General features: G+C 45.2%; 1 long non-coding RNA gene across 1 annotated transcript; it reads right to left on the bottom strand.

Annotated features, from left to right (window-relative positions):
* Nucleotides 1–5,449: 5,449 nt before the first annotated feature.
* LOC129848688 (uncharacterized) lies at nt 5,450–6,647 on the bottom strand. The gene is made up of 3 exons (XR_008758529.1): nt 5,884–6,647; nt 5,620–5,796; nt 5,450–5,529 (listed from the first exon to the last, which is right to left on the bottom strand). It is a non-coding gene; the product is annotated as an uncharacterized LOC129848688 (long non-coding RNA).
* Nucleotides 6,648–9,228: the final 2,581 nt, after the last annotated feature.

Genomic DNA, 9,228 nt, shown 5'->3' with positions numbered 1-9,228 from the left:
TGCTACCATGTTGTTGTCATGTTGTGTTGCTACCATGTTGTTGTCATGTTGTGTTGCTACCATGTTGTTGTCATGTTGTGTTGCTACCATGTTGTTGTCATGTTGTGTTGCTACCATGTTATGTTGTTGTCGTAGGTCTCTCTTGTTGTGATGTGTGTTTTGTCCTATATTTTTATTTTTAATCCCAGTCCCCCGTCCCTGCAGGAGGCCTTTTGGTAGGCAGTCATTGTAAATAAGAATTTGTTCTTAACTGACTTGCCTAAAGGTTAAATAAAATAAAATAAATATTGGTAGATGGGTAAAAATCAGATAAAGCAGACAGTCAATATCCCTTCTCTCTATTTTACTCCCCCCTCTCTGTCTCTCTCTCTCTCTCTCTCTCTCTCTGTCTCTCTCTCTCCCTCGCTCTCTCTCTCTCTTTATCCCTTTCTGCTCTCTCTCTCTCTTTCTCTATCCCTTTCTGCTCTCTCTCTCTCTTTCTCTATCCCTGTCTGCTCTTTCTCTCTCTCTCTCCCTTTCTCTCTCTTTTTTGTTTCTTGTTGATGGTGTTGTGATTTTAAGAGCACTTTAAATAAAGATTGATTTGATTTACATTTACATTTACATTTAAGTCATTTAGCAGACGCTCTTATCCAGAGCGACTTACAAATTTAATCTCTCTCTCCTCTTTTCACGCGGATGTGACTCTGCATTTTTAAAACAGCGTCAATGTTCCCTTTAATAAACTGCGCGTGTGCGCGCAGGGGGGCGTGCACCTCCCCTTCGGACTGAGCATGCGCAGAGAAGAACGAGATTGGAGTAGAGTTTTACCCCTCTTTAGTTAAAAACTATCAACGTGTTGCTCTTCTGTAGGGAATTGCGATCGAATTTAACACAATATTAGTCACTTTCAATGTAACATATCGAAAGAAAAACGAACTATGCAAGACTTTAGTATGTAAAACTAACTTTGTAAGTGACGTTATTGTAGGCAGAGCGAAATGGAGTAGGATTCCATTGCGTTGATGGGACCAGTACCCAGACCGGTGCGCCATAACCAATCAGAGCTGCAGTTCGGCCTGTGTTTACAGACGGGGTGCGCCATAACCAATCAGAGCTGCAGTTCGGCCTGTGTTTACAGACGGGGTGCGCCATAACCAATCAGAGCTGCAGTTCGGCCTGTGTTTACAGACGGGGTGCGCCATAACCAATCAGAGCTGCAGTTCGGCCTGTGTTTACAGACGGGGTGCGCCATAACCAATCAGAGCTGCAGTTCGGCCTGTGTTTACAGACGGGGTGCGCCATAACCAATCAGAGCTGCAGTTCGGCCTGTGTTTACAGACGGGGTGCGCCATAACCAATCAGAGCTGCAGTTCGGCCTGTGTTTACAGACGGGGTGCGCCATAACCAATCAGAGCTGCAGTTCGGCCTGTGTTTACAGACGGGGTGCGCCATAACCAATCAGAGCTGCAGTTCGGCCTGTGTTTACAGACGGGGTGCGCCATAACCAATCAGAGCTGCAGTTCGGCCTGTGTTTACAGACGGGGTGCGCCATAACCAATCAGAGCTGCAGTTCGGCCTGTGTTTACAGACGGGGTGCGCCATAACCAATCAGAGCTGCAGTTCGGCCTGTGTTTACAGACGGGGTGTGCCATAACCAATCAGAGCTGCAGTTCGGCCTGTGTTTACAGACGGGGTGCGCCATAACCAATCAGAGCTGCAGTTCGGCCTGTGTTTACAGACGGGGTGCGCCATAACCAATCAGAGCTGCAGTTCGGCCTGTGTTTACAGACGGGGTGCGCCATAACCAATCAGAGCTGCAGTTCGGCCTGTGTTTACAGCATGAGCGGTCCGGAAGTAAACTTGTATTGAGATCAAAGTGAGAGCTGGGGCCTGTTGCACAAAACTAGGATAAGGGATTAAGCCAGGATATCTTGGTGATCCTGGCTCAATTGATCCGTAATCCGGTTGCACTAAAGATGGATAGGGGGCAGGAGGATATGTTATGGTATAAATTACCATGGAGATTTATTCTGTGGAGCTAGCCTGCTCCAGACCAGGCTAAATTCCAGGATCTATTTAATCTCATCCCTAATGTCAGTCAGCAGTCACCACAAATGGAAACCAATAGTTATTTCACTGCTCACTATACATTGTTATCACATATAACTAGACCCACTGTTATTATTTAAACGTTTGTGATCATTAATTTCAATGATTTTGGATAAAAAATGATTTTTAGATGATGTTGCTATCATTAGATAATTTACAGTTTCCCATAGACTATAAGGCTATATATAAAATGATAGAATATTAGGGCCACAGAGGGGAAAAAAACACAAGTCATAATATTGTAACCAGTTGTTTTAATTAGGACAGTTGTTAAAATGACAGATGTGGGGCATTTCGTGAAATTGTACTTCAGTATGGTTTCATAAACAAAGACATGCTGATGTGCCAGAATATTAAGTATCACATTGTCATAAGTATCAAAACTGTAAAAACAATATGTAGCTTTTCTGCAGAAAGAACCAGCCTCATAAATTTATGACTTTATCCTTTTTCTTCAGTGTGGCCCTAGTACTCTGTCATATAAACAAATACACATTCCATATGAATATAAAAACACAATGTGTAACATTATGTTCCTTTATTGAATAAGGACAAAACAAAGCAGGTAAACCATCAGCTCCTTTCGAAACTGAAGTCACAGTGACTCTACAAGATGGAAAGCACAGAATCCAAGCATATTATACAAAATGATACATACACATTCAAAGGTCTGTATATAACACACCCTGCATGTCTGCACACTAAAATAAATGCAGGACAAATCCATACACATCAACTGAACAGACAAATGAATGGATGCAGTAGCCTCCCTGCAGCCTTGTATTACACACAGTATACCGCACAAACATCATAAGAGGCCAAATTCGTCAAAAAACGAACCCAAAAAAACCCAAATTCCTCTGCCACCGCAGGACATATTTAACCAAAATTGAAAGCACACATACTAACTAAAATAATTCAACACATATTGGTCCCTCAGCAGCCGACCACTGTCGTCATCAGGGAAGATTGCCGGATTGTCCCAGTCCATGGCTGGTGGCACTCTGGGGGCCCTCTCCTTCCTCAGGCAGGCCACATTGTGGAGGACAGCACAAGCCACAGTAATATCACATGCCCTAACAGGGCTGACCCTTAATTTGTGAAGGCAGTGAAAGCGTGCCTTCAGGAGGCCAAAGGTCATTTCAACTCTGGCCCTGGTCCTGGCATGGGCATGGTTGTAGGCCTGCTGTGCTTCCTGGGGGTCTGTGAAAGGTGTCAGGAGAAAAGGCTGGCAGCCATACCCCCTGTCTCCCAGCAACACACCAGAGAATTCACCTGTCAACACAAAATCTCATCATTACTACCTCATAAACACAGTGATATTCTTGACACAGCCATGATGGTTATAAATAGGGGTTGTGTGGCTTACCTTGTGATAGGCACTGATAGATTTCAGAGGCCCGAAAGATTCTGGAGTCATGGACTGAGCCAGGCCATTTTGCCACAACATTGCTGATCACACAGTCAGCATTGCAGACCATCTGAAATCATAAGATGAGGAATATTACACCAATCAATGCACATCACTGGCAATGCAGAGTGTTCGTCAATGGACAATATCAAAAAGTTATGTTCACCTGAACATTAATGCTGTGAAAGGATTTCCTATTCACAAAATCGGCCTCATGGGCACCTGAGGGGGCTTTTATCCTTATGTGTGTGCAGTCCACTGCACCAATGACATTGGGGAAACCTGTCACACAAAGTAATGAGTATCCTACTATGTGTTAACAGTTGTCCTGTAATTTGTAGATCCTCTTACCTGCAATCCTATAGAACTCCTCTTTGATGTCACAGAGTCTTCTGTGGCCAGGGAAGGAGATGAAGACATCTGCTAATGCTTTGATAGCCAGACACACACTCCTTATTGTGCGGCAAATTGTGGCCTTGTTCAGCTGTTCTGCATCCCCCACTGAGTACAGGAAGGCTCCACTAGCAAAAAAGCGCAAGGCCACACAAACCATTTCAAATCAAATCAAATAAATCAAATCAAATTTTATTAGTCACATACACATGGTTAGCAGATGTTAATGCGAGTGTAGCGAAATGCTTGTGCTTCTAGTTCCGACAATGCAGTAATAACCAACAGTAATCTAACCTAACAATTCCACACTACTACCTTACACACACACACAAGTGTAAGGGATAAAGAATATGTACATAAAGATATATGGATGAGTGGTGGTACAGAACGGCATGGCAGATGCAGTAGATGGTATAGAGTACGGTATATACATATGAGATGAGTACTGTAGGGTATGCTGTAGGGTATGCTCCACACTCAGTGCATGGCTCCGTGCAGTGCGGTGCTTAATCCTGGGACCCAGTAGTCTGCATAGATACCTGATGCCATCTGCAGAAAACCTGTATCTTTCATATAGATGGTCATCAGGGAAGGCCAGTGGGTCCAACCGGTCCCTGAAGACCCTTTCTCGCCTGAAGGCTCTCCTCAGCACAAGTGCTTCTTCATCCACCACATCTCGCACGAATGGGCATGCCATTGTCAGAGCAGAAAGGAACACACAATTTTGGGCCTTCATATAGGCTAGTGGCCACACCTGGTGCTGGGGGGGTGGGCAAAAGAGGGCGATGCCTTATAACGATGACTTGGTTGTACTGATTGCTGGGAAAATAAAAAAAACCTTAGAAAGATGCCACCGTCCTGTGTGCTCACAATAAGAGCTCATATGTCATGGCTCACTTGACTTTACGAGAATATACCTAATTTTTATTTTGAGCTGTGTCATCTTCTTGGAGCTGGGGGAGGAAAGAAAAATAATGATTAATACATTTGTGTTACAGTTAGCATACAGTGTACATTGAAGGCATATCTCACCTCCCTCTCAAGTTTTTTTATTTCAAGGTCCAGTTTCCTAATTGTCCTCTTTTTTATTTCGGACTCCAGTGCAAGATTTTCCATCTTTTTCTTCTTGTACTGAATGTCTATGTCTGCCAGTTCTATTTGGCGCCGGAGGTGGTTGCCATACAACTTTCTGATAGCTTGTGAGCTCTGTGAACACAATACAATTAGCGCAGCTGGAATTTGGCAGGATGTGGTGTCCTTTTATTAATACGCACTATGTTGCCAGGCTGGTTTTCCCACTGTATAGCATCTGGGTCCTGTAAAAGAAATTAGATTTTTTGATTTTGATGAGGACTCCTCACCATTGTAGAGTAAATAGTACTTTCACAGTCTTAACATGATACCTCATGCCTTCTGGAATCCAGAGAGATGGTCTCCTCCTCATCATCGTCTCCATCATGTGCTGTTGCTGCTGCACTGGGGCCTTCACCCTATCACATTTAATCGGATTCATATTGAAGCTAGTAGACAAGACATGCCAGGCCTACAGTATGCCTTTGATGGAGTACTCACTGGATCAGCATCGTCTGGTGCTTGTGCTGGTGGCTCTAACAGGAACACAGTGCTGCCAGACACTGCAAGGCAATAGGTAAACCAAAGTCAGACAGTCCAAATTGATTCAATATGAATGTGGTTGTATCCCATGTAGAGATGGAAGGACATACCTTGAATGAAGCGGGTGGCATCTTGGGAGGAACCTATGCTCGTCTCTTTCCCCCCAGGGATCCCCTCTAAGACGGGCCTGCCTTTATTTAGCTCCAAGGCCATGTCCTCTGCTGGGGTAAGGTCAGCCTTTGGTGACCCACCACCCGTGCCTTGTCTGTGGGTATTCTTTTTCACTGCTAAAACAGTACAGACAATGTGTGAGCAGGCACCTTCTGGGTACAATATATGCTTGTGCTTTGTTAAATATTAGTCAGGGACCATACCATTCTGCAGAATGTTCTTGTATTTGATTTTGACCTGCTGCCATGTCCGTTTTGGCCCGTTCATGTTTAATCTACACACACACACACACACACACACACACACACACACACACACACACACACACACACACACACACACACACATTTAATGGAGTCACACTGCAAAAAATTACTTGGTATTTTTGTCTTGTTTTCAGTAAAAATATCAAAAAATTTATCATAGCTTTATACAGTGTGATGGAGTTACTTTACACAATTTCACTCATATCTGCAGTGCATTTCAATTAAAAATTTAACCGTTTCATAATTACAGTACAACTGCATTTTTGGAGATGTGAATTAAATATTTGAATTGTAATTGTGATGTTTCAGCGGAGCGGTGAGTGTGTAATTGTGCACTACTTACGCATTCAGGCGGTCTGCAATACTTTGCCACGCTTTTTCTCTTTGCTTTATCACTGTGGCGGTGTTGCCTTTCTTCTTAATTATATCTTTTACCTCCTCGTATGCCTCCATGAGGATTTGTGCTTCCGACGGGGAAAAGTACGCGGCTCTAGTTGCCATGGTAAATCAGTTAATCTGTGATCTGTGGCGGGGTCTATTTGAGTGAGCCGTGAGCGCGCACCTATCCAGGATTGGTTTCACCTGGCTTAATGAATCCGTGTCTGCTCATCCTGGCTTGGTCTTTGTGCAACCAATTAAGCCTGGACGCACATGTTTTGGCTTCATTGAGCTCAGCTGAGTCATTTATCCCGGATGTCTTAATTCTACTTTTGTGCAACAGGCCCCTGCATGTGGCCACATGTGAACATTTCTTCATATTCCTCGCTAGTTAATGAGTTATTAGCCCAGTTATAGCTAATTTCTAGTCATCAATGAGGGACTGGTTGCTTCCTACAAAACGTGTTCATTTCTAGCCATCAATGAGGGACTGGTTGCTTCCTACAAAACGTGTTCATTTCTAGTCATCAATGAGGGACTGGTTGCTTCCTACAAAACGTGTTCATTTCTAGTCATCAATGAGGGACTGGTTGCTTCCTACAAAACGTGTTCATTTCTAGTCATCTTTGAAAAACCAGTCAGGCAAAGATCTTTTCATGTCTTAAAGGGGCGTACACTTATATCTATACAGCGGTATGTGGACACCCCTTCAAATTAGTGGATTCTGCTATTTCAGCCACACCTGTTGCTGACAGGTGTAAAACATTGAGCACACCGCCATGCAATCTCCATAGACAAACATTGGCAGTAGAATGGCCTTTCTGAAGAGCTCAGTGACTTTCAACGTGGCACCGTTATACTGTAGGATGCCTCCTTTCCAACAAGTCAGTCCGTCAAATTTCTTCCCCGCTAGAGCTGCCCCCCAGGTCAACTATAAGTCTTGTTATTGTGACGTGGAAACGTCTAGGAGCAACAACGGCTCAGCCGGACAAGTGGTAGGCCACACAAGCTCACAGAACGAGACCGCCGAGTGCTGAAGCGCACAGCGCGTAAAAAAACGTCTGTCCTCGGTTGCAAACACTCACTACCGAGTTCCACACTGCTTCTGGAAACAACCTCAGTACAATGACTGTTAATCGGGAGCTTCGTGCCTAAGATCCCCAATACGCAACGCCAAGCGTCGGCTGGAGTGGTGTAAAAGCTCGCCGCTATTGGACTCTGGAAACGCGTTTTCTGGAGTGATGAATCACATCTGGGTTTGGCGGATTCCACGAGGACGCTACCTGCCCAAATACATAGTGCCAACTGTAAAGTTTGGTGGAGGAGGAATAACACACACACACACGGTTAAGATCTTAAGAGGGCCACTAACCGAAGGGTAGCTGGTTGAAATCCCCAAGGAGGAAATATCTGCCATTCTGCAGTTTGTATTTATTATGGATCCTCATTAGTTCCTGCCAAAGCAGCAGCTACTCTTCCTGGGGTTTATTATGGATCCCCATTAGTTCCTGCCAAGGCAGCAGCTACTCTTCCTGGGGTTTATTATGGATCCCCATTAGTTCCTGCCAAGGCAGCAGCTACTCTTCCTGGGGTTTATTATGGATCCCCATTAGTTCCTGCCGAGGCAGCAGCTACTCTTCCTGGGGTTTATTATGGATCCCCATTAGTTCCTGCCGAGGCAGCAGCTACTCTTCCTGGGGTTTATTATGGATCCCCATTAGTTCCTGCCAAGGCAGCAGCTACTCTTCCTGGGGTTTATTATGGATCCCCATTAGTTCCTGCCAGGGCAGCAGCTACTCTTCCTGGGGTTTATTATGGATCCCCATTAGTTCCTGCCAGGGCAGCAGCTACTCTTCCTGGGGTTTATTATGGATCCCCATTAGTTCCTGTCAAGGCAGCAGCTACTCTTCCTGGGGTTTATTATGGATCCCCATTAGTTCCTGCCAAGGCAGCAGCTACTCTTCCTGGGGTTTATTATGGATCCCCATTAGTTCCTGCCAAGGCAGCAGCTACTCTTCCTGGGGTTTATTATGGATCCCCATTAGTTCCTGTCAAGGCAGCAGCTACTCTTCCTGGGGTTTATTATGGATCCCCATTAGTTCCTGCCAAGGCAGCAGCTACTCTTCCTGGGGTTTATTATGGATCCCCATTAGTTCCTGCCAAGGCAGCAGCTACTCTTCCTGGTGTTTATTATGGATCCCCGTTAGTTCCTGCCAAAGCAGCAGCTACTCTTCCTGGGGTTTATTATGGATCCCCATTAGTTCCTGCCAAGGCAGCAGCTACTCTTCCTGGGGTTTATTATGGATCCTCATTAGTTCCTGCCAAGGCAGCAGCTACTCTTCCTGGGGTTTGTTATGGATCCCCATTAATTCCTGCCAAGGCAGCAGCTACTCTTCCTGGGGTTTATTATGGATCCCCGTTAGTTCCTGCCAAGGCAGCAGCTACTCTTCCTGGGGTTTATTATGGATCCCCGTTAGTTCCTGCCAAGGCAGCAGCTACTCTTCCTGGGGTTTATTACGGATCCCCATTAGTTCCTGCCAAGGCAGCAGCTACTCTTCCTGGGGTTTATTACGGATCCCCATTAGTTCCTGCCGAGGCAGCAGCTACTCTTCCTGGGGTTTATTATGGATCCCCATTAGTTCCTGCCGAGGCAGCAGCTACTCTTCCTGGGGTTTATTATGGATCCCCATTAGTTCCTGCCGAGGCAGCAGCTACTCTTCCTGGGGTTTATTATGGATCCCCATTAGTTCCTGCCGAGGCAGCAGCTACTCCTCCTGGGGTTTATTATGGATCCCCATTAGTTCCTGCCAAGGCAGCAGCTACTCTTCCTGGGGTTTATTATGGATCCCCATTAGTTCCTGCCAAGGCAGCAGCTACTCTTCCTGGGGTTTATTATGGATCCCC

This window comes from Salvelinus fontinalis, unplaced genomic scaffold, assembly GCF_029448725.1.
Source record: "Salvelinus fontinalis isolate EN_2023a unplaced genomic scaffold, ASM2944872v1 scaffold_1107, whole genome shotgun sequence".
NCBI classification, from domain to species: Eukaryota; Metazoa; Chordata; class Actinopteri; order Salmoniformes; family Salmonidae; genus Salvelinus; species Salvelinus fontinalis.
Note: the sequence above shows the minus strand (reverse complement) of the source record. Positions and strands in the feature narration are given on the sequence as shown.